Source organism: Choloepus didactylus, chromosome 9 (assembly GCF_015220235.1).
Source record: "Choloepus didactylus isolate mChoDid1 chromosome 9, mChoDid1.pri, whole genome shotgun sequence".
Classification (NCBI taxonomy): Eukaryota; Metazoa; Chordata; class Mammalia; order Pilosa; family Megalonychidae; genus Choloepus; species Choloepus didactylus.
The window spans coordinates 116945943-116971640 of record NC_051315.1 but is presented as its reverse complement, the minus strand read 5'-3'; the positions used below and the strand labels follow the sequence as shown (position 1 = coordinate 116971640).

The 25698-nt window shown below is 45.7% G+C and overlaps 1 protein-coding gene across 2 annotated transcripts in view; it reads left to right on the top strand.

Moving 5' to 3' along the window:
* Nucleotides 1–9615: 9615 nt before the first annotated feature.
* SERPINE2 (serpin family E member 2) overlaps nt 9616–25698 on the top strand; it is a 57137-nt gene continuing 41054 nt past the window's right edge. The window contains exon 1 of one of the 2 annotated variants that reach the window (XM_037848956.1): nt 9616–9742. The gene's annotated coding sequence lies outside the window, so the exon portion shown is untranslated. The remainder of the gene's footprint in view (nt 9743–25698) is intronic. The other variant, XM_037848955.1, reaches the window with a different exon arrangement.

The window sequence follows — 25698 nt, the reverse complement described above, 5'->3', positions numbered from 1 at the left end:
ATAGAAGAACTGGGTTGTTCATCTCCAACCCCAGCAACCAGCTTGGTGTCTGATTCATAGCAGCAATAACTCACACAGCATTTATTCTGTGCCAGACGCTCTTCAAACACTCTACAAATATTAACTCATGCAAGCTTCCGTACAGAATTCCATTTAATAGAAGTAAATACACCCTCCTCCAGGTGGAGGAGCTTAATCCCCTTGAGTGTAGGCTGGTCTTAGTGACTTGAATCCAAAGAATACAGAATGAAAAGGGAAGAATTAGTAAATTTGCAATAGAGAAACCTGACAAGCACTACCTTAACCAAATGATCACGGTAGATACAGATGAAATAGATACTATTATCAACTCTATTTTACAAATAAGGGAATTGGGGCACAGAGAGGTTAAGCGACCTGTCTGAGTTTCAGGGAAAGTAAATGGAAGAGCTGGGATTTGAACCCAGGAAGTCTAACTCTGAAGTCTGTGTTCTTAACCTTATAATGCCAAATGGTGAGTAGAATGGGAGGGAGAGAGGAGAAAAGATGAGGAAGGGGTGAAGGAGGTGGAGAGAGGTTGGATCTCTGGAGACTCTTAATTGAAGAGGTGCTGGCTATTGCTCACGGGTGCAGGACTGAGGCGCCCAAAAAGGATTCCACTGTCACTCCACCCAAAACATCCACACCACTGAGTGACACATTACTCGCTATTTAGGGCTTAAGACAAGAAAAAAATCTCATTAAAATGAAAATATGGTTTGAAAGGAAGTAAAGCCAGTGTTAAAACTGATTTATTACCCTAGCTGGCCAGTCCTCTAGAATGAGGCATAGAACAGGTGAATTTTGATGTGTGGAAGGAAGGCCCAGAATGTGCCGGGTTTCCCAGAAGGTAGGAAGGAAGGGAGCCTGTGACTGGGGTAGCACGAGAACCCTGCTGGGGGGCCAGGAGGAGGCCCAAAGGCAGTGAGGAAAGGATGGAGAAGTGGCAGAAAGCTGAGGGGAAGTTTGGGCAGAGGCCTCACCCACCTGGGCACTTCTCCAGGGGCTGGTTGGTTCTGCAGAGCACCATGGGTAAGCCAACCTGGGAAGGAGTTGGGAAAAGAGGATTCAGAAATCTCACACCTGTTCCACATCCTATTTACTTTCCCTGAAGTGGCCTCCCCATTCTGCTTTGTCCTCATTCTTTCAAACCATAGAAAAATCTAAATGAGATATCATAGCCTCGAGAAGACCAAAGTTATCTGAATCACTATTTCCCATTTCTCACATGCAACATAGGATTCCTATGAGTCAGCAGAGTCTGGAAATGTAAGTTAGAATCATGATCCGAACAGCTGTTTACTGAGAGCTTTCTAGGTGCCAGCTTTGTGCTGGGCGTTTTTTATGTGCTTTTCATTTTATCTTCTCAGCAGCCCTATGAAGTAGTGTTACTACCATTTTAATGAAGAAGAATTTCAGGCTTAGAGAAATTCAGGGACTCCCCTAAGATATAAGGCTAGCCAAGCAGAGAGCCTGGTGTCTCTGCAGCCAAATGCATGCTCTTACCCAGTTACCCAGCCAACCTCCAGTTACCTATGAGACCTTGGGCAAGTCATTTGGGTTCTTGGATGCCAACTTCCTTGTATATCAGATAAGCAGGATAAACCAGTCTTTTTATACTTTAGCATTTGCTTGAATTGAGTGTTAAATAGATCGTTAAATTATAGATGCTGATTCTGTAAATCTGGAGCCTGAGATTTTGAAACTCTTACAAGTTTCTGGGAGATGACTATACTGCTGGTCCAAGGACTACATTTTAGAAGCAAGGGGACTACATCAGTATTTAGATTAGTGTGCATAAGTGACATCTGGTGCGCTTGTTAAAAAATTCCAATTTGGACAGATGCTGAATAAGTAGGTCTGCGGATGGATTCCCAAGTGCACTTCTACAACCATCTCAAAGATGATCTTGCTTTGAGAAATGCTGGACTAGGTGTCTGTAAGGTCTCCCCTTCATTCCAGAAATCTTTAGAGAGATGTCCAACGCTAAGATGACTCAGGCATCAATTGTGCTAATAGATGCAGTTAGTCAACAGGTCACACTTACAGGCCCTCTCACCACTTGCTTGCTTGTTTCTTAGACTCTTTAGGGTAAAAGTTTATAATATGTCAAATGGAGAGGCTTGTGAGGGCCCTCTAGGTGGCTTTTTATGGAATTATTGCTTATAAATTAAATTGTTTGATACAATTTAATTATTGGTTTCTATTCTTTAATAAAGACCAGGCAGTCTTTTCCTAGGATGTCATAAAAATGGGGGCATTATTATTCTCAAGAAATCCAAAATGGTGTGCAAGGAGAGGTGGTAAGTGGAGGCAGATGAGGGAGGTGGGACTTGGTTCCTTCACCACAGTGGAGAGGCTGGTGGCCCAAAACAGTGAGACCTGCTGCTCTACACTGATGCAAGATGCAGCAAAAGTCAGCTCCTGCCCTGCAATCATCCATGAAGCTAGCTAAGCATTCCGTGTGAGTGCACACGTGTGTGTGTGTGTGTGTGTGTGTGTGTGTGTGTGTGTGTTTTATTCAGGAGCTGTCTTGGGAGTTTAAAGGCAGGTTGTCTTCGCTCTGCAATCTGAGTAGGAGCTTTGACAATTCAGGGATCTGCCTAAGCCTTTGGAGGTAGATCAAAATGGTTCTCAGGGAGCTTTTCCACCATGGCATGAAGTTAGGGATGTGGTAACAAATTATTCTACTTGGAACAAGAAATTTGTGTACTTTCAGCTCTTCCTGACACCTGTCAAAAGGGTATGGGAATAATAATAAATGCTATCATCTACTAATTTCTACAATGTGCAAGACACCATAAAAGATGCTTCCATGAAACTCCAAGGCCAGAAGAGGTGGTGTTGGGAAAAACCAGCAAGGAACTAAGCTGGACTAATGAAGATCGACTCTGTGCTTCAGGAATAACAGCAATAATATTACATATGGAGAGCTCTGAATTCTATAAAATACTTTCACCTACACTATCATATCCATTTCTCACAGCAGTCCTGTAAAAGTTATTCTAGTACTTTTTTTTTTCTAGACATGAGTCAATTGAAGTCTAGAGGAGTCAAATTACTTGCCTATGATTACAATTAAGAGATGGTAGAAATGGAACAGGAAACCAGGTCTTCAGGCTTCCAATTTCCAGTCTTCTGTGTTCTTCCCATCAAGCAATGCTGAACAGAGCTGGAGAAGGTGGAGGACTGAGGATACATAAGACGGGACAAAACCATGCAAAGGTGCCCAGGTGCCAAGCTTAGCTTGGTCTTTGAGTCGCAGTCACCTTCTAGAACAGGAAAATTAATAGCATCTTTCGTCAATTCAACAAATATTTATTATAGCTTTCTAAGTGCAAGGCACTGTGTGATAACTTAAAGACATACAGAACATGGTACAGTGCCTTGAGGTTGGAGCCAAAATCCCCATATTCAAGGCAGGATGTGGTAATGCAAAATAAGCAGCACATACTAAGAGCTACAGGAATCTGAATGAGAAGTGATGAAAGCCAGCTAGGCTGAGAGGGAAAAGTCATGAAGAATGAAAATGGTTCAGTGGCAGAGAAGGGTGGTGGTAGGTTATGTTCATAAGTGGGCACAGTCATTCCTCCTATCCTGGATGCCCATTTACAATGTAACTTGCCACTCCTGCCACCAAGAGGTGGAGTCTGTTTTCTTCTCCTTGACAGCTCTGTAACTTGGTCTGATGAAGAGAACACAATAGAAGTGACTCTGTGCAAATTCCAAGGCTGGTCCATAAGAGAACTTGCAGCTTCTGTTTTCACCCCTGGAGTCTAGAGGCACCATGTTAAGAAGTTGAGTGCTCTGCTGGAAAAGTGATATAGAGAGAGGCCTTAAAGTTTGAAATATGACAAGGTGGGGAAAGGCCCAGGAACATGAAAACCTGGAGAAGAGAGAAGACAGGTTTTCAACCATACCTGCTAAGGGTCCATACATGCAAGTGAGGCCTTCTTGAACTTGCAGTTGCATGAGTGAGGCCGGACTACAATTACCATAGATGAACCATCCCAGCAGAACTGAGTTTAGATGATCTATACAATCATGTACGGTGGTTGTTAATTTAAGCTATTAATACCTGGGATGGTTTGTAATGCAACAATAGAGACTGATACAGATGGAGTGAGGGGAAGGTATTTTAGGCACTGAGTGGTTTGAACAATGGAGCAGTGGTAGGAAAATACAATATGAATTTAGGTGAGTAATTCTGATTGGCAAAGCCTTCGGGAACACATCAGAGAAAAATGAGAAGATAAGGCCAGTAAGGTGGGTTGGGGTCAGATTGTAGCGAGGTTTTATCGTAACAATTTTGCATTGAGCACTTACTATGTACCAGACATTCAGCTAAGCCCTTTGCATGGATTAACTACTTAACCCTCACAATAGCTCTAGGAGCAGGTTATACTATTTTTATCTCCCCTTTTATGGATAAGGAAGCTAAGGTTGTGTGGTTAAATTACTTGAAAAATATTAAATAGTGACGGGACTGGGATTTAAACACAGGCAGGCTAACTCCTGAGCCTGTATCCATAACTTCTATGACAGATTGCCTAAACCAAGGAATTTGGACCTTAGTAGTAAATAAGGGATTATTTTAAGCAGGGGAGTGGCATGATTGAAGCAATACTTTAGAAAGCTTGCAGTGGTGGACAGGATCTGGAAGCTAAGAGAATAATTATTGAAGTGGTCCAGGTATGAAATGATAAGAGACTAAAATAGTTCTAAAAGAAACTAGTCCCTGTAAAACACTTATTTCCTGAAAAACATTCCTGTAAAACGCGGAGGGAGGAAGATAATAAATTTGACTTTATACTTGTTAAGTTGAAGATGATGGTGGGATATTAAGTGGAAGTGTCTGTTGGACATCTGGAGATTTGAAAGTGTGACCTTGGGACAGTGCTCAAGACCATCTGTAGATAATGGCTTGGAATTCATCAAGAACTAGGCAAAGTTCCACACTTCTAGGGTGTGTCAATTAGGGGTCCTTGGTTGCAAGCAAAAGAAACCAAATAAGGCTAACAAGCAGAAAGTGCTCGCAGAAACAAAGGGTTGGCTGTGCCCCTCTATTCAGAAGGGACAGGGATCAGGCCAGCCCAGGGGATTCAGACATGAAGACTCCACAAACAATCTTGTCAAGCTGGGATGAGTCAGCTCCAACTACTTTCCTACGCCCTTCAAGATTCAAAGTCCTGGGAGACAACCCAGTTAGCTTGGTCATATGCCCACCCCTTGGCTACAGGAACTGAGAGTACCATGATTTCTGCTCCCAACAGGATGGTGTATAAAGCAGAAGTGATCCTCTCTACTAACAAGAATGGGAGAAGAGATGCCAGGTGGCCCCAAATCAATCAATGTTCACTCCATTGGGAGACTGTATGGGGAAGAGAGGCAAGGAGAGAGTCAAGGGCAGATAATTGCATGGCATGCTTATCTGGCGCCTATGGGAAGAGGAAAACAGATTTAATGAGGGACAGATAAAGGCAGGCTGAGGAAATGGAGGTTAGTTCAAATAGGCAAAGGGGTTTCAAAGATGGGTGAAACACCAGGGCTAAATGCTGCCAAGATATCAAGGGTGATCTAGAAGGAAGAAAGACTACAGAGGTTGACATTTGGAAGTATTGGTAGCCTTTAGGGGTAGGGAAGAAGAGAGGGAAAAGAGTGCAATGATGGGGGTAGAAGATAGATTACAGAGATTTAAGAAAGTGCGGAAGCAGCACCTACTGTTTGGTGGTAAATGGAAGGAGAGGAGCCAGATTGTGGTTCGAAAGAGTCAGAATCACAGTGATTCTCGGAACCTACTGTTTTCCATCTTGTCTGACCAAATGTAAGTAGAAGAGAATACCCAGCCCAGCACTCAGTAATGTCTTTCCTCTGAAGCTCTTGGTGAAAAGTGATGAGGACAATAGCTAAGTGCAAATTGATGCTCTGGTTTAATCTGTTTCGGAAGCTGCAAAAAGAGGAAATTGGAGTTATTTGAAAGTCAACTTTAATAGGAAGGAAAAAGACAAATGCCTTTTTTTAAGCTAAAAACAACAGCAACAAAACTATACCAATGCAAAAGTCCCAGAAACTAATTGAATAGGTGAACTGTTTAACCAGTTTCCTTTCCCCTAGTTGAAACAATCTCACATAAAAAGCATTTACATCTATAATGTTGTGTAACAAGTAGTCTGGTGATGTAATAAGTTTTAAATAGGGGTTAGATAGGAGATGAGCAACTACTATTATCTTATTACCATAACATCAGTCATTCTTCCAGACAAAACACCATCACCCACTGGGAGTTAAGGACAGTTTTTACTTAAATACAAGGTCATATTGTTTGGGTGCGTGGAGGAGCCGTGGGGGCGGGCTGGGGGGGGGATTCTCTTTTTCTTCCAGGGCACTCAACACTGGACCTCTTCCAGGAGAGGAAACAAGACTAAATAGATCATTTGTTTGATTCTGTTTGGGCATTTCTTGCGTTTCTCCCAACTGCAGCTTATGGACACAAAGCCAAACTCAGAGCCTGGCTGGAGCTGGCTAAAATCCAGACTACTTTTTTTTTTTTTTAAGGAATAAATAATTTGAAGCTCTATCTGAGGATTAAGATGAGCTAAGCAGTCGCAGGACACAATGAAATTCTGCTGTGAGGGTGAAGTTGCAAAGAGAGAGCCAGGTAGGAGTGTTAAGCGATTTGGATTTCTCAAATAGGACTGGGGTAGGAATAAGAGGAACTTGGAAGTTCAAGGCCATGAAGAATACGTTTCAAAGAGGATCAAACACTAGAGGAAGAATCTGCTGCCCATAAGCACCCCCTGGGGTAGGACAGCTTCTTTGGGGCAGCCCCATAAAGACTGGGGTCAAAGTTGCTGGTCACTTGATGCCATCAGGTCAGGAGAGTGTCACTTCAGCTTTTGGCTGGCATCGGGAGAGCCGGCCAGCACCAGCCATGCCCTCCCGGGAACAAGCATAGTTTGTATTCCCGGCACATCCCACTGGCAGAATGGGTCTTTGTCTTCAGTCACTTCCCTCCGGGAGATGCTCATCGGCAGTCCCATCCAAAGTCCAAGGAGAGAGAAAGGAGCGTTAGTGGTTGGGCTTAGTTTAGCATATTAGTTAACACTGCATCCTGTCTGATTTCAGAATTGACAAGTCATGCAGAGCGTTGCTCAAAATGTTCCTTCGGCAGTACTAGAGAGAACAGGGAAGTGAATGGCAGTCATTAAAATGTAAACAAAAGGGGTAAGTCCCTAAGATTTCTGAATGTATTTTATAGACGAGGAATCCAGATTTTAATTATGCTCTAATTGTAAAAATAAAGCTTCCCCCCCAAAGAAAAACACTGACTCAATGAAAGCAAGAGACTGAAACCCTTTAAACAAGATGTGTACATTGCTCTCAAAAATTGGTTTAACTTTACAGTAACTTTACTAAAAATTTAAAATGGCAAATACCAAAAGTAATTGAGATATGAATCAATGTATCAAGGTTAACATCCTGATTGTGACATTATGTAATTGCTTTGCAAAACGTTACCTTTGTGAAAAACTGAGCAAAATATACAAGGGCTCTCTCTGTGGTATTTCTTACAACTGCATGTGAAACTACAATTATCTCAACTAAAAACTGTCAATTAAAAAAGTGATTGAGAAAGAACTGGATACAGGGAATCAGGCAGGTTTTCAAAATCTGGCTTCACTCACATTTCCCAATTCCAGTCTGTTTCCTTACTAGTTCCTTGAATGACCCACCTCTGCATCCCTAAATGGCTACTCACAGCTTCCCAAACATAGGGCACTCATACCACCCAACCCCCGCCCCTGCCCCGGCCTTTTTTCTCCAGCTCCCCCTACCCCACCTCATCTGAATTTTTCCCAACTCCAAACAGTTGTCCTCCCTGACTACACCAGGCCTCAACATTGTAACTGGAGCAGCACTTACCACATCTCATCATGATTGAACATCTGTTCATCTATTGGTCAAAAACATTTATTGAGCAACTAATATATGTGTGGTATGGCTTTTGGCGCTAGGGAAAGGATCAGTTGGGAACAGTGTTGAACAAGTTTCTCTTCCCTGCTCTCTGGAAGGCTCCATTCTAATGACAGAGAGTAGAAGAAAACCAACAAGAGATAAGTTAAAAAAAAAATAATAATAAAGGAATTTCAAATATGATGATGGCCATGAAAAAAGTGGTAAGTTGGAGAAGGGAGGAAGTGACTTTTAATTCAAGTGGTCAGAGAAGGCTTCCTTAAGGGGGTGACATTTGAGTCAAGACTTAAGGATAAAGAGGTGGTCCTGAGAAGATACTGGGTACAAAAGCGAAAGGTAGAGGAAACAAGGAAAAGGAATGTGCGTTCTGCTCTGTAATTGAATATACATATTAGGCATCACGTAAAATAATGGAACCGATTTTCTTTTGTGACTTGTTTCCTTCTTATTTTAGGCCCAAAACTTCAGAGCTTATTTCCCTATCCTTTAGGGACTGTGCACTCCCTTAGGCTGGCCATCCCACAGTTTACCCTCTTAGAAGCAAATCCCTCCCGGCACCCCCTCCCCACACCCACGCAGACACCCAGCACACTGCATGGCCAACAACACACAAATAAGTAAATGCAAATTGATCAGTAGATTTAACCGTAATTCAAGGCTGTGTCCTAGATTTACCACGACTCTTTTCACGGTTTCAGGGCCTTGGGCCTGCTGGTGTGGGTTCTGCACGGACTCAGGGAAACAAATTATGTCATTAAAGTTGGGTTCCCAAAAACCTAACTCGGTGCACAGAGGAACTGGGCACGGGAGCTGGGGTAATAGAGCTGGGAGCTGGCCAGTAGTTTGTCGCCCGCCGGCCTCTGATGTCTGCATGTCTCTGTGGAGCAAAGGGTCTTATCAGCTGTACCCACCGGCCGGTAAGGGTTGGATTCGAGGGCTCTGCGGATACCTCATGCTGTCCCTCCTGGCTAGGAATCGAGTTTTGGGATTCTGCCATCTGCGTACGGAGCCCCACCGCCGCTCCTCTGCACCCGAGGTGGACAAGTCGGCTCTGGGGCACCCTGCGAAGCACCTAGACGGGCGCTCTGTCTCTCTCCGGCCACGACCTGGCACCCTTACCCACACCAGCCGGACGGTGGGCACCGTCCCGGAGGGCCTGTCTCTTCCTAGGGTCGGCCAAGACAACATGCCCTGGGTCCCAGGGACGCGCCACAAGCCCCTGTGTCGTCCCTCCACCCCCACCCCGCCGCCGATCCCGGCGACCCACGTGCATCCCGACCCGGCAGGCGCCACACGTCGGGGTCGGCTGGTCTCCCCGGCGCTTTCTGGGCACAGCCCCAGGACGGGGACCCGCGGGGTGGCTTGGGGGAAGCCGCGGCAGGAGTGGGGGCGTCCTCGCATCCCCGGCGCGGGGGCGCTGCGGGCCGCTGGCACACAAAGGAGGAGGCGGGAAGGTGGGGCGGGGCGGGCCGGGGGCGGAGTCGCGGCCGGGGGCGGGGACGGCAGGAAGGGGCGGGGGGCCGGCGCCGCGGCAGCGATAAAGCCCCCGAGCCGCGGCCGCTCAGCTCACGCGGCGCGGGGCTGCACGGAGCTGCGTGCGTCTGCAGGCGCCACCGCCTCTTTCCTTCCCTGACCGTCTTCGCTGCCGCCGCTCTCCCCCTTCCGTCTCCTCCCGCCCCGCCGAGACCCCGCTCCGGCTCTGGCCGCGCCGCTCTCCTGGCCGCCACCTGGGGATCCCGAGCAAGCGGCGGTGAGTACGGGCTGCGCGCCCGCGGGCTCGGCAGAGGCTGTGCGCCCCGCCGCTCCCGGTGGACGATCCCGGGCGCCCCGGGGCCGGAGGGGCGCGGCCGGCTGTGCCCTTTGCGCTGGGGTCGGTCCCCGGGGCTCTGCGCTCCGCCTGCTCCGCGCCGCGACCTCGCGTCCGGCCCGGAGGCTGCAGGGCGAGCGGGGCCGGGAGGCACAGACGTCGAAGCGGAGGGAACTTTCTCTACCTCTCTTGGGCTGCCTCGGCCAAGGCTGGCTACCCGCTCCGCTGGGAACCCGGGGCAGAATCCTGACCGGGAGAGGAGGGGCGGCGCCAGCTGTGGGGTCCAGGTGTGCCCGCAGCTGGGAGTCCTGGGGCCGGCGGAGAGAGTCGCCGAGCCCGGTGCGGCGTCTCTCCTGCGTCCTAGCTGGCGCCCATGACCCTGAACCTGAGGTACCCAGGTACTCGGCGGGCGTCCCCTACCCCGTACACTTGGCGTGGGCGCAGCTGGATAGGGAAAGACAAACGGGCTCTTATACGTTGTCACCTCCCCCTGAGCGGGGTGGGGGTGCTTGATGGTTTCGGGGAGAGCCTTTAAACTGGCCCCTGGCAAGCGATTTAAGCCTATTGAGCAGGTCTTTGCTCTTTTCACCTGTAGCAGTTGGGGTTGCAGTGCGGATTAGTGATTACAGGTAAGATGAAAGTACTCAGAGATTCTGGGTGGAATTAGGTATTTAATTTGCCTACAAACTGTGCAGGGAGTGAGGGCTTCTATTACATAAGACAACACTCCACCTTCAGTTATTATGGAAGATGCTCTGGAAGGTTTTGGTATGTTAAATAAAGAAAAATAATCTTTACGTGTACCTCTTGAGACTTCATATGCTGCTGTGTCTTGCTTTGACTATTTTGTAGAGAACATTCTTATATTTAGCAACAACAAAAAGGTGTTTGAAGCTTTGATTTCCTCTTTCAAGTCAGGCAGCAGTTTTCTCCGAACTGTTCTGGAACAATTAACGTGATAATTTTGTACTTTGGAGATTGTATATCAAAAGTTGAACACAGATAACTGGAAGACATGTAAGCATTGCTAATTTGTATATCTAAGGCTCACTTAAAAAATTGAAGGTAATTTAAATGTTATCTGCGTATCTAAATCAGTAATCGTGTGCTGTTTGCAGTATTTCAACAAAAATTTCCTTCAGCTATGCAAAGGAAGGTGTTAGCCTAAATGATCTAAGGTTCTGTCAATCCCCACCTTTTATGATTCTTCATTAAAATAGTGTTTGAAAATATTGTACAGTACACAGCTGAAGGTCATGAAGATGTCATTCATCTTTTATTCTAAAAAAGAAAAAAATCAATGCAGAAAATTTCTACCTCCCATCAATTTCACATTGTGATGTGATTTTAAAAGAATAAAAATTAGTCTCCAAAGGGAGTTAATTTCCAGTTCACACGTGGATGGTTAAATACTAGTCAGATTGTTTTGAGGCAGTAGGGTTGGAAATGATGGTGGCCTAGCCAGGGCCCCATCTATGCCTACTTGTCGCCATTCTCGGCCAGCTTGACATTCTCTCACAGCATAGCATAGCGTAGCATGGGGGACTTTGGCTCTTGGCTCCTTAAGTTCCAAAGTCCATATGGGTGATAATGCTCTAGATTCTCACTTCCTTGACCATCTCCAACTTAACTTGACCATCTCAAATCCAGTGACTTTCACGCACTCCAGGTACTCAGTCCACTAACTACCTCCAAGCCTCAACCTTGTCCTGAGAGGCTTGGCTTTTGAACCTGGGAACTCCATTATCTTGGTCTCTCTGAAGTACAACCTCTTATCCTTCCAGGTCACAGACACTCTCATTGCAACTCTTCTGCAAAGCAAGAGATCTCTAATCCCTTCCCTCCATGTTCGGCAGGTGACTTCCTGACCTACTCTGTCTTCCTGGCCACACCACCCACCCCATTCCCCACCTACAAGCTTCGCCATATTTACCCAGTCATTCAATAACTATTCTTAAGCATCTGCTGTGGGCTAGGCACTTTGCTAAGCCCTGATGTACAGTAAGTACAGCAGGTCCCTGCTTTCATGGAACTGTTATTCTTGTGGGAGAGAATAGGAATAAAAAGCAAATGTAAATATATTATAGTATGTAGGATTAAAAGATGACAGAAGAAAGATCAAATTGGAGTGGAGAACTTTGAGAAGGTTAGAGAAGGCTTCCCTGTGGCAGTGACTGATGTCTTCAGCTGTGTCCTGAGGCCCCAAGTCCCCTTCTCCTCAGGAACCTTGCTCTCCTCTCTCATTTTTATCTCTAATTCCTCCTGATGAACTGTTTTCTTTTTAGCAATATTTTTAAAATGCCTTAAACCCCCTTGTCCCTGCACCTCCCACCTCATCTCTAGCTACCCCCATGTCTCCCCATGCTTCTTAAACTTGTTAACCCTTCTTTCCCCTCCCCTTCATTCTCAGCTCCCTGCAGGCTGGCTTCTGCCCACTCTCCTCCCCAAAGCAGGAGGAGACCCCTGCAATTTCCTGAACAAGTGATCTTGCAGATCTTCCTCAAGATCTCCACCGGAATCTTCCCTGGTTGTCATCTTTTCCTGGTGCCTCACTGGCATCTCTGCTACCTCCTAGGGTGACCCAGAGCTCTGTCCTCTCCCCTCTTCTCATTCTACCTAGAGTCTTTGGGTGAACTGCATTCCCACAAATTCAACTCTTGCCAGTGCAAAGTGAGTCCCAAATGGGTATCTCCGGCTAAGAGAGCTCTCCTGTGTTATCTACAGTCTAGTAGACTCACCTGTGTCCTTTAGGCAAAAGAAAACACAAAACACAGTTAGTTCAAAACTGATTTTAGTTTTCACTGTCTTCCCCCTTCGCCTCCATACCCACTTCATCCTGAGCCACACTCTGTTCCTCTTTTTTTACCAGTGGCTCCAACCATTCACCGCAGTATTACAACAGGAGGCTCACGGTCATGCTAGACTCCCCCTGCACGCCCAAATCCAGTCATCAAGCCATGTTGTTTCTCAGTGCTATTAGATCCCTTAACTTGCCTCACTTTAGAGTCCAGAAGTGGTGAAAGGGTAGCCAGTGTGCCACTTCCAGTGGGCAGTTATGTGGTGTTGGCCTGCAAAAGGTTTACAAAAATTGTGTTACTATTTAGAAATCTGGAGCTGTCACTTGGATTTATGGTTTCCCTTAAAAATCAGAGGGCCTGGAATATGGGGCTTGTGTACCTGTGTGGCGACACTTGACTGGCACTAAGTTTGCAGTGTCCCCCTACACTGGAGGTTGCTTGCTCTCTGGCTCCCACTGGACCCGTGGCTCTCCTTTACAGTGCCTGCCTGCTCCTGTGGGCTCCTCGGACAATGATCAGCAGCAGCCTGCTGAATTCCTGGTGGCAGTTGCACACGGTCTCCTGCCTGATTTTCCTGTGCCTAATTTTGCACCCCTTTCCCCTGCTCCCCCCAAACTCAGATCTGTTTTTGTTCCTCCTGGTAAAACTTCAGTGCCTTGCACTCACCTTTGAGATAAACCCCACCTCTGAAAGAGTGGCTGTGTGCATCACAGTATAACAGTTAGGTGAGTTCTCCATGGTCTTTAAATGGATTGTATCTGAATTTCTCAATATGCGTTTGAACTTCTCTAAGAAAGTTGGTTAACACATAATTCTAGAATTATCTCCCCTGTGTCTAGACTGCAGTCTCTGCTGCTTACAAACCATTTCCACAGACCTCGCCACACCCCCACTTCCTCACAGTTACCCTGTGGGGATATGGGGCAGGGTTGGCTCCACGCCCCAAATAGCAAGGAGGTGATGGAAAATAGGCAGGCCAGGGGAGCCCTCAGCCCTTGAAACATGGTGGCCCTGTTTAACACATGGTGCCCGGGATTGTGCAGGGTGTTCCCAAGTTCACTCAGCTGCCTGGAACTGGTCCAGAGCTTGAGCTTCTCTCAACACTCAGCCAGAAACTTTCTACGGTGTTCCACTGTCCTCCCCAGGGACTCACCGGGCAGCTGGCCATCGGGAAAGAAACTGACAAGTCTAAGTTTTCTTCAACCCTTTCCCACCTCCCCTGCCTTGTCCACTTTCCTAGCCTTTATTTTCTCACCAAATGAACTTCCCATCATCTCCCCAGACCCTCATGCCACTGGCCCCATGCCTCCTTGCCCTTACTCCTGCCTGGAATTCCCTCTCTCCTTCTACTACCTTCATCGTTGGGCTAACTCTCCCTTTTTTATGACTCAGGTCTTGTACCAACTGTTCCCAACGGCTCCCAACTCTTCTCTGATGCACTCGTAGCCCAGCCACACACACATACACTACCCTGTGTGTGCCTCCGTGATGGCACATACTGTGTGTCTTAGTTTCTTGCCATAACAGAGCATCACAAACTGGGTGGCTTGAAACAACAGAACTTTATTGCTTTACAATTTTGGAGGCTTGAAGTCCAAAGACAACACGTCAGCAGGGCTGTGCTCCCTCTGCAACCTGTAGGAGAGGACCCTTCCTTGCACCTTCCAGTTTCTGGTGGTTTGCTGGTGATCCTTGGCATTCTCTGCCTTAGTGGTCACGTGGCATTCTGCCCTCATCTCTCTCTCTCTTCTCCCCACCAGTCATATTGGATTAGACCCACCCTACTCCAGTTTGGTCTCATCTTAACGAGTAACATCTTCAAAGGCCCTCTGTCCAAAAAAGGCACATTTACAGGAATAGAGATTAGGACTTGAACATGTCTTTTTGGGGGACACAGTTCAACCCTAACACTGCACTATAGCAACATGTTTCACCTCCTGGACTCTAAGCTCTATGAGGACAGTGTCCGTGTTTTAGTTTTATCTGCACCGGCACTGGCATGTCATCCAAATGCACGTAGTTAGAATGTCTGAACTAAACCATGTTTATATTTTTCATGAGATGGGTGCAAATTTTATGGAAGAGAACTTGTCAGATCTTGTCTTTCAGGCTTAAAGGGGAGTCCTTCTCTAGATCTCCATCCCTGGTTTTGGCACACCAGAATTTAATGTGTAATTTCATATTTTCGCAATCTTTGATCAACCATGTCTTTGAGATACAGCATTACTAAGGAAAAGGCAGAAGGCTGATACAGAAGTGCTTCTGTGCCTGTGTTCAGTTCAATTATCCTCATCTGAACTGTCCCTGGCTTGGTTCTGTCTTCCTGGAGGTCCCTGGGCCAGACTTCACTCTGCATTTCATGGTTTGTACAAAGGAGGGGAATGTATTCCGGTTCCTTTCTATTATCCTTCTTGGTTGGTGATGGGATGTGTGGCATTAACTCTTTTGCTGACCTTTTTTTTTTGGTCATGGCAGCTTTTTGGCTAATGTCTTCAGCCAAGTTTGGCGGAAAGAGCCTTGGGTTGGCAGAGGGTCTGGGCTGTGTCATAGACAATCTGGAGAACTGACCACCTAGAACTCAGTTTCCTTGTCTATACATTGGGTGTGTTGAATTAAACGATCTCAAAAGCGTTTTCTTAAAAAAAAAAAAATCTGTAACATCTTGGCTTAGTTTTCTTTCTGATTCAGCTTCCTGAGAAGTATCAGGTCTAGATGATATAAATGGATTTTTCTATATGTTTGTCTACTATGAAGTTTTTGTCTCTCTGTCTGCCTCTTTCTTAAACTTACCCTCACTGCCCTATGAAATCATTCTGAATCCCCACTGACTTGGCTCTTTCATACTTAGAAGTAGCACTGAAGGCCAACATGAAGATTTAGTTTGTATTCCTACTTTCTTGGAGGCATTTGTATAAATGTTAAATAAATCTGGTTCCATTATGCTTGAATCTTCTTTCTAAACCACTATTTTCCATCCATAAATGTGTTTGTCTTCTCTTTCCAGAGCCATCTTTCTTCATGAGAAGAATTCATGCCTGGTTGGAAAAATCAATATTGGGTTAAAAAAAAGTACCCTTAGGGGTGGAAAAATAGAATAAAATGCAGTAAACTATATCATTAGGTTATTTCTTATCTCTAAGTTCATAACTTATCTAAGAACACGAAAGACTAGTACCACTTTATTTCTCTATTGATAAATGCTGCGTCTCATTCAGCGGGCCAGGGCTGTCTACTTGGTCAGTGGTTCTCTCCTGTATTCTGCCGTCAGATTTCTGGATTTGGAAGTAGGCCCATTCCAGAAGAGCTGACATCCCTTCTGGGGCTCTTTGTGGGCGGAGATAGTCCCTCAGCCTAAGCAACTCTTTTTGCAATTCCATTTGTGTATTTTGACAAACATGTTCCCTAATTCATTCTCTAATTCCTTGAAAGGTTGGGGTGGACGCCTTAGTTCAAGATCAGATCAGGAACAGTGTTGCCTCGGTTTGACCTCAGACTTTGTTCTTTGCTTCAGAAGTTAATTTGAGAATTGGAATCTACTGTGCCTTTCTAGTGTTATCAGTTACTTCTTGGGAGAAAGATAATATAGAGGAGATTTTAATGTAAAAGAAAAAATCTTGTGAAAAGACAGAAAGGGTTTGTTGTAGTGGCTGCAAAAACTTGGTAAATGTACTTTTTTATTTTTTTATGGTCTTTCCCCCTACCCTCCACCCCCTAGTAAGAGCTCTACTAGTAACCTGGGGAATTTCTGTTGAGAGCACACCAAAAATAGCATTCACACTCCCACCCACCACTTGCCCCCTCTAGGTAGTGACAGCTAATATATCTGTAGAAAAAATAACCACTTGTTTTTAACCTAAGTTTTTAATGGACCAAATCTTGGAGGTGTGTGTGGGACTGGATTTATGAGAGGGAGTTTAGCACCACTCTAAAATGAATGAGGTGACCACAAACGAAAAAATATTTTTTCTCTTTTTCGTTTGAGAAGATGGCTTATGTTACTAAATGGTGGTGTTTGCTTCCTCTATTTAAATTCCTTTCTTTTTTTAAATACAGAATCCACATAGGATTATTTTTATTAAGGATTTGGTCACTGTTCAGATTCTGTGAGCTATCAGCTTCTGCATTATCTTTTGATTATGAGTGCAGAAACCCAACTCAAAATAACCCAAGCAAAAACATGGGGCTGGAGATGAGAGCAGTTGGCTTACATTGTCAACCCCAGGCATGGCAGAGGTGGCTCTGGCTCTGGGGATGACTGGAACCAGAGCCTCAGGGCCTTGGGGCTCTCTTCTCTTCCTCTTGTCTCTGGTCTCTGCTTCTTTTTGCAGGTTATCTTTGTTCTCTTAGTAAGGCAGGGACCAGGACTGTAGCAGCTCCAGGCCTAACTTTTTTTTTTTAATGCAATTTTATTGAGATATAGCCACATAACATACAGTCATTCAAATTGTACAATCAGTTGTTCACAGTATCGTCATATAGTTGTGCTATCATCACCACAATCTTTGAACATTTTCATTACTCCAAAAATAAAACGAAAATTCAAATAAAAAGAATATCCAAAACAGCTCATCTCCCTCCTCCCCCCATTGTTCATTTACTTTTTTTAATACAGTTTAATTGAGATATATTCACATGCCCTAAGGTCATCCACAGTGTACAATGAGTGATTCACAGCACCATCACACAGTTGTGTGTTCATCACCAGAATCAATTTTTGCACCTTTTCCTTACTCCAAAATAAAAATAAAAGCATAAAAGAATGTCTTCCCATCCCCTCCATCCCATCCTATTCTTCATCTAATTTTTGTCCTCATTTTTCCACTCATCTGTCCATAAAGGGATGCGAACCACAAGGTTTTCACAATCACACAGTCACAGTGTGCAGTCTACATAGTTATACACTCGTCTTCAAGAATCAAGGTCACTGGGTTGCAGTTTGACAACTTCAGGTATCTCCCTCGAGCCATTCCAACATACTGAAGATGAAAAGGTGATATCTGTACAGCACATAAGAATACCCTCCAGAGTGACCTCTCGACTCCATGTGAAATCTCTCAGCCACGGGAACCCTACTTTGCTTCATCTCTCTTCCCCCTTTTGGTCAAGAAGATCCTCTCAATCCCACAGTGCTGGGTCCAGGCTCATCCCCAGGATTCATTTCCCACATTGCCAGGGGGATTCACACCCCTGGGAGTCGTGTGCTACATAGTGGGGAGAGCAGTGAGAAGGTACCAGGCCTAACTCTTTAAAGCCTCATGATGAGAGAAGAAAGACAAGCTTCCCCACCAACTCCAGTTGGAAAAAATCATAGGCAGGGACTCTGATTGGCCCAGCTTGGGTCATGTGCCCTTCCCTGGACCAATGGCCGTGGTCAGGGCAATGGTCTATGATTGGCCAAGTCTGGGCCACATGTTCTGGGCCAAGTCCTGTGGTCAGCTGGGAAGATGTGTGCTGGGGAGGCAAGACCCCAACTGCCGTTAGTGTGTTTTCAGCTGACACAGGCTCTGCATGCTCCTTGAGCCTCACACGTGCCTGTGGGACAGGTATTAATTAATATCATTCCTACTAAAACAGGTGGGGCAAGAAGGGTGTGGAGGAGAGAAAGGTGTGGGGGGGGGCTTCATGCCACTGGTCATACAACCTGCATGTGCCACTGCCAGAGCCCAAACCCAGGTCTGTAATGTGTGCACCCCAAGCCGATCCCCTCAATTTTCAGAGCTACATCTCCTCGATACTTACAGCTTCTTAAAAAGAAATGCCTGTCAAAGGCATGCCTCCTTTAAGAAGACCATCTTCTCCCTTTGCTGCATGATCTCCTCCAGAAACACAACCCAAACACATGAGATGGAAAGAGGCCAACATTTCTGTGTAGTTTGAAGCTGGGTTTTTTCTGGTTTTGCCTCTTCACCCCATCCACCCCCAGTTCTTTGGCTAGACACTTGTTCTTTTCTGGGACTCAAATCTAAAATTAGTCCTGACCTTTGGGTTGAAAAGGTAGAATGCATTTACCCAGAGTCCAAGTGAATTGCTTAGGCTGGGCTGGATCAAACTCAACATAACTGAAGAACGGGTGCGGCATGAGTTTTAAAAGATGCCTAGTTAAACTCCACAAATGTGGGGAGACAGCTTAGACTAATGTTTGGGATTTAACTTCTTCTAAAGTTTACAGATAAACCTGTATTTGGCACTTGTAAATGGTTGGACTCTAACCATTTGCTGGAGGCCAGGGGCCCTGAGATGAGTTCCTAAAGGTCTCCAAATGTCAGTTTCTTCATCTTCCAGTTGAGCATAATGGAACCTGCCACTCCTGCTGTTGTGAGGATGCGGTGGAGATGTACCTCGGGTCTGGCACAGTGGCTGGCATGGAGCTGCCTTACAGGCGTGAGGTGGTGGTGGCAGATCTGTGGCAGTAGTTCCAATGAGCATTTAACTCCTGTGAGACTCATGGTCTCATTGTATTCTTTGATCTGGAGAATGAGCAATTTGCTGCCAGACCCTTTTCCCCTAACACCCTCAGGGGGCAGTGCTCCCATTTATCAGCTGGTCATCTGTCCTTCAGGCAGGCTTCAGGCTCTTCACATACTGGCCACGGAGCTAAGGATGCTCCGCCCTTGCTTTTGGTGAGGACATGTAAGTGGCTGTGTTGCCAGGAAGTCATTCTAGGGGCCAGTGCATATGGCAGGACAGCCCCTGTTGGCTGGATGCTTTTTTCTTCCTGTGTTAGTTGTGAAGAATGAATAAACATCTGTGCAATAGGAAACATAATCTATTTGGCTTGATATTTAGGTCTCTGCAAGTGTCGCTTCTAGAATCTTCTCTTTTTATCCTTGTTTTTCATACTGTGAAAACAAATCATTCTACTGTGTCTGATGATGTCAGGATGCCCAGAAATAACCATTTTAAACTTATACTGAATGTATTTAAAATGCATGACTTGATTCCCTCTGCATAAAAAAAAAAGATGTCCTGAGAATGTTGGGTTAACCTCAGCAAACATTCTCAGGTAGGAAATGTATTTTTTGATGCCCTTAATATGAACTCTTAGGACTTGTTAGGATAGCAGATATCCATTCAGGATTTCACGCAGCACCCTGAGTATATGCCCACACCTGAAATTGGCTCTGACAATGGGAAGGGAGACCCCGGCTTATTGTTCTGTTTGATGCCTTAATTATAAAGTGAATTTTTTCCTAAAGGTGTGGCTCTTTGAAATTAAATTGGAAACTAAATACTTTGAAATTAATGTACTAAAGATTAACATCAGCATATGCCAATCCTGTGTTCATTTCTTAATGACATATTTGTTAAAATAGTGATTTGGAGGATTGGCCAAAGATGCTAGAGTATTCATAATAAACCTGTCCTTGTGCAGCAAGATGGTAATCTTGAATGTCAAACTGCTAATCTATCTACTGTGAATTAGTTCAGCATGTACTGAAAACATGGTTGTTCCCATGCATATATGTCACTTATGAGCCTAAAATTTTTTTTTTTGAGTAGGCTAAGTACCTTTTTTTACATACACAATGGCAAAATTATGCCCTTATCCTACTCTCTACCTTGTATTCTAGTTGTATGTATGTATCTGCTCTGTTAGAGACCCTCAAGGCCTTTGTAGTCTATGTTATCCTCCTGTGCTCCTTCCACAGGACCTGACGCTGAAGCCCAAGAGATGCTTGAAAAGGGAGAAGGAAATAGGATTGTCAGTGTGTCAAATACTGCTAGGCATATTTTATACATGTTCTATGCATTATCTCATTGAATTCTAGCATTTTTGTAAGGCAGAAATTCATCCTAGTTGACAGGTGAGGAGACCAAGCTTCAGGTGTGTGGAGCCACCTGCTGAGAGTCCCTCTGATGGAAGGTTGACCCCCAGGACTGTCGGCCTTCGCAGTGAAGTTTCTATTCTGAGACCCTGTTTTCAATGAATGACTGAAGTTAATAGTCATGACTGAGTGACATCACAAGACCCCACAGATTGAAGGTGGACTGAGGATGAATCTGGGAGGCAGATGAACTTGGATTTAAATCCCATCTCCAAGCTTAGAAGCTGTGTGGTCTTAGGCAAAAGACTTACCTCTCTGTGCACCATTCCCATAGCTAGAGAATGGAGATGACAACAGTGTTACCTTCCTTGCAGAGAAGGATAGCACTGTCCCCATCTTACAGCCAGGAAGTACAGTGACTCGGGTCCCTTGGCAAAGTGGGATCCTGACACGTTGAGATGTCAAGTCTCTAACTCTCTGCCCTGTCACCTCTCCAAACACCAAGTCTGGGTTCTGTTTGGTGACAGAGCTGCCATCACCTGCCACCACTTCCCCCTTGCTTAGCCCCCCTCAGTTGCCCTTGATCTGGGTGCTGTTACCATCCATTCCCTAGGGCCATTTGACTGATCCATGTCTGTTTTTCTCTATGTTGTTCACTCCATGTTCTCTAAGAGAATTATTCTGAGAGAGTTAAAGAGCGTCCATAAGACTTGTCCTCAATGAATCTACCCCACACAAGCTTTCAAGGAAGTTGAAAGTGGCAACTCTTTTGTATTTGAACTGTGTTCAGTTAAGAGCTAGATTTTGAGCCCTTACTCTGTAGTGGGAGCTCTGAGGGACACTGAATTATCCATAAAACAGATCAGCCTTTGAGGATCTTATCCATTTAGGTAGAAAAGACACTTCTGTGATACTTTAGCAATTCAAGCTAGCTTAGGACATACCATAGTGGGGGAGGGGAGACGGGACAATAAGGGAGCATGTTGTCTGTAGAGGATTTAAAAGCAATATTACCTCAAAATTGGTTTGCTTTTTATTATCACTGTGCAGCATGTTGATAAACTATTCTTCCACCAGAGCAGACCCATCCCACTGCCCCTACTCTGCTCCTTAAACCTCCACCGGGTCTATAATTTGCTGCCAAAAAGGGTGCTAGCAACGAGATTTTCCGGAGGTCCAACTGACAGTTGTCAGTGTGGATGGAAATTGTTGAGGAGGGCTGCAGAGGGCCCTCCCCCTTCACTCTTGCTTATGGGAAGACTCCAGGAGGGCATTCAGTGATGTTGCTGACCGGAGCGGTCCCTGGCATGGTACAAGCTGTGGGTGTGGACAGTGCTGCACAGGCATCCCCTCACTGTCTCCACGCAGCAGCCCTGAAGGCCGATGACCCTGAGCTCGTTCTGTAGCTGGGGAACCCGAAAGCTCATGAGGTTAAGGGATGTGGGTGTCCTAGTTTGCCACCCCTGCCTCGACAAATACCACATACTGGTGGGCTTGGGCTTAAATAATAGGAGTCTGTCTCAGTTTTGGAAGCCAGAAGTCCAAAATCAAGGTGTCAGCTAGGACACTGCTTTCTTTGACGTCTGTAGCGTCGTGGTGGTAACTGGCTGGCAGCCCATAACTCAGTCTTCGCCTCTGTCACATGGCCGTGGCCAGCTGTCTCCCCTGGTCTCCTTCTCTCCCTCCTCCTGTGTCTAAATTTCCTGTGCTTATAAGGGTCCACTCTGATTCAGTTTGGCCTCACCTTAACTAATATGATCTTTGAAGTTCCTGTTTACAAATGAGTTCACAATCAAACATTTTCCATTGCTCCTTCTCCAACCCATCTGTCCTTTGTTGCTTGGCACCCAGGTGGGGGCTGTGGGAGCTGGGAACCATGTATCCTGATGGTTCATCCACCCAGGCTGTGCAGGGAGGAGAGAATTCTGACACCCCAGGCCCCTGTGAATCACTTGCCAATGCCACCGACTCTGGGCAGGGGAATCTCAGATACGAGGACTCCTGTCTGGCCCCAAACCCTGCTGGCAGGGAAGTACTGCAGTTAAAGGGCTCCTCTCAGCCTCATCCTGAGCCTGAAGAAGTCCCAGTGCCTGTCATATCTTACATGATGCGATGGTGGGATGATGTGCCTGGCTCTGATTGTGGAATGGGAACCTCCCAAAGGGACACTGGAGCAGGCTGGACACACTGACGCAGACTTGTGGCCCAGTCAGCTCAGGAGCCATCTCATCCGCTTGACCAGCAGTAGGTACGTAGGCTTTGGGATGAACTCTGTCATCTACAGACTTTTGGTTAGAGGTACAATCTCTTCTGAATCCGGATGCTCGGGAAGAGGACCCCGCAGGACCCCAACCACCCCTCAGAGAGGAAGGGTTTCATGCTGTTCCACATGCTGCCGGGCTCGCTGGGGGCTCAGCTCTAGGAGAAGGTACATGGCCTTCTCACGACCCTGGTCCAGGCCGCCTTTCCTTTGATGTAGAATCTGAAAGATTTAAAGATTGATGAACAATGAGAACATCACGTTCAGCAACAAGGCTAATTCACAAAGAAGAATAAACCACTTTGGAACCCAATTGGAGGCTCTTGCTCTCCCTTGTGGGCAGTGATTCCCTTCTGTCCTCACTTCCTGGAGTAAGGGATTCGCTGGAAGCTCCATCCTGCTTCTGGAAGCATCATGAGCACCAGGTGGTGGATACGTTTGCTGAATCCTTGATGGAAAAGCATTTTCATGAGAAATAGGACCTCCTCCCTGTAATCGTCACGCCGTCAGCAGTCTGGACAAACCAAGAACTGTCATGGAACGCAAGTGAAGAGGAACTTCACACAAGTGAACAGGTCTTAGAGGAACTTATCTGTGTTTCTCGACTTGGGCGAGGTGGGAGGTCAAACTTGAAATTAGTTTGACATGTAAAAAATTAGGTGATGCAATATTTATTGATAATGTGAGTTTAATAAAGTGAAGTTTCCACCCGTAAAGAAAAAAACAAATAAACAATCAAAAACAGACAAACAAAACAAACAAAAAAAACCACCCCAAAACAAATGATTTCACATCTGCTGGACCAGGGTTAGGATTTTGTGGGGGACATGATTCAATCTGAAACAGTGGGCAAGTAACGAACATCACTTGGTCTCAGTTTCCTCCTCTCTGAAATGAGGACAGTCATGCCCAGCTTTCCAGGTGGCCGGGGGCTCCGCAGAACTGACATGAAAGTATTTTGCACATAGAAGTTACCTCAGTGTCAGTTCCCACTAATGAGAGTCCGTGCAAGAGGCGAGCCTCTCACTGCACGGGGTTGACACGGAGCCGGTGACCGTGAATGTCAGGGTAACCCTCTTGGGTAGGCCGCCCTCATATTTTACTCTCCACAAAACCCTTTCTGCCCTAAACTTTGTAGAATTGCTACTTACTGATTCGCGTCAGCTACAAGTTGGCAACTTAGTCTCTCACAGGCTCTCTGTAGCTGAATAAAAACAGGCACTTCTTCATAGAGGAGAGATTAGTTCCTTTAAAAAAACTTTGGAAAGTGGACAACTCTGAAATGTTACTCACATGTAACTTTTATTCAACACACTTTCATTAAATACTCATAACTACAAGACACTGGGTATACAAAACTGCATTAAGGCCTGATGTCTTCTCAGTCAGGCATCAAGCCAAAAACGGTACCCGAGTGATGCCTTAATAAAGCATTAAAAGACGCTGAATTGTAGAGTAATGTCTCTGAAAAAGAGACTGTCCCAGTTTAAAACTGTGTACCCAAATATGTAATGAAAAATTTCCCCCAAGCTAATCCTCAGATAAAAGAGAGTTGCTACATATTCAAGTCCTTCCAAAATCTCTCTTGTTACAAAGGGCCTGATAAGTTCACTAGTCAGAATTCATAAAAAGGATTGAATGGATGAAACTCATGAGTGACTGGTTCAAAAACAGATGGAGAAGGCACATTAGCCTGAAATTCCCTTAATCAATACTGATTGTGAATGCTTATAGAGGATACATGATCAAAAGGGGTTTAAAAAGAAGCAAAGAAATTTAATACAGATTGAGTAATTATTCCTGAGGCCATGACTTCACAATTGCCAAATGTCGAATGTTGTCTCGATTAAGGTAATGCTAGTTGCTGTAACAAGTAAACCCCAGCAGGTACAAAGGCTCAGACATGGTGGAAGGCTTCTTTCCACTTGTGTAAAGCCCACAGATGGTATCTCTTTTTCAAACCTGATAATTCAGCGATCCGGCCACCTTCCCTCTTGTGGCTCCACTATTTATAACCGGTGGTTTCAGGTTCATGGTGCTTGTCGGCATCCAGCTGGTGGAAGCAGGGAGGTCATGGAGGACTGCACGTGTGAGGTTTTGATGGGCCCAGCCTGGAAGTAGCATCCACGTCACTTCCATTCCTGTGTCACTGACTGCAACTCAGTCTCCTGGCCACTTCCATTTATAGGTGAGGCTCGGAAATGTAGTCCAGCTATGTGTCTGGGAAGAAGATGAGAGGAAATGGGTTTGCTAGCTCCTCACTGCCCAATGAAATTGTGTTAAAACTACTAAAGATCACTTTAAATACTCTACTGAGGCTGAAACTGTGGGGCCTTCCCATGAGGCCCCCTGTTCTGAGGGTCTGTGAAGGGCTTCTTGTGGCTCAGGATAACTTTATCAGTGACAGTATCACACAGATCATATCACAGGCAGCTGGAAAGGAAAGCAGATGGTGTACCCCAGAAACTCATCAGAGAGCTCAAAACATGATGACAGACATGTGGAAAGTGCCCAGGAAGAGTTTGAATTAAATTGCTTCATGGAAGGTGAGAATGGAAGGAAAAGCAGTTTCTAAATCATAATATATGTGATTTCAAATATTAGTCTACAAGTTTATTTAATCAGATTGGCCAAAACTTGCAGGCACACAGGTTGGGGATCTCTTTGTTGAGAAAATAGGATTGCCTTATCTTGGGAATACTTTATATTCAAGCAATAAGGGAATTAAAAGTTAATCAAGGAAATAATTTTGTCTTGGAAGAAAGGGCATGTAACTCTTACACCGTGGGTAAGGGGCATCAGATGTGCCACAAAAACAAGTCAGCACCTTGGGGCAAAAGCAGAGGTGAAAGCTCAGGAATGGATTGGTGCCAGCCCTGTGTGCTGACAGGGGTAGTGGAAAAGGACCTGGAGGGATCTGGACGAGGGAGACGCAGGTGACAGGTGTGCCCTGGCCCCTCTCTGGGAGAAGACTGGCAGCTGCTGGTTGGTGGGCGCACAGCCTACCCACTCACCCCTCTTCCTCCTCCCCATGGGGGGTTACTCAGCCTCTGCATCTCTCTTACCTCAGCTGCC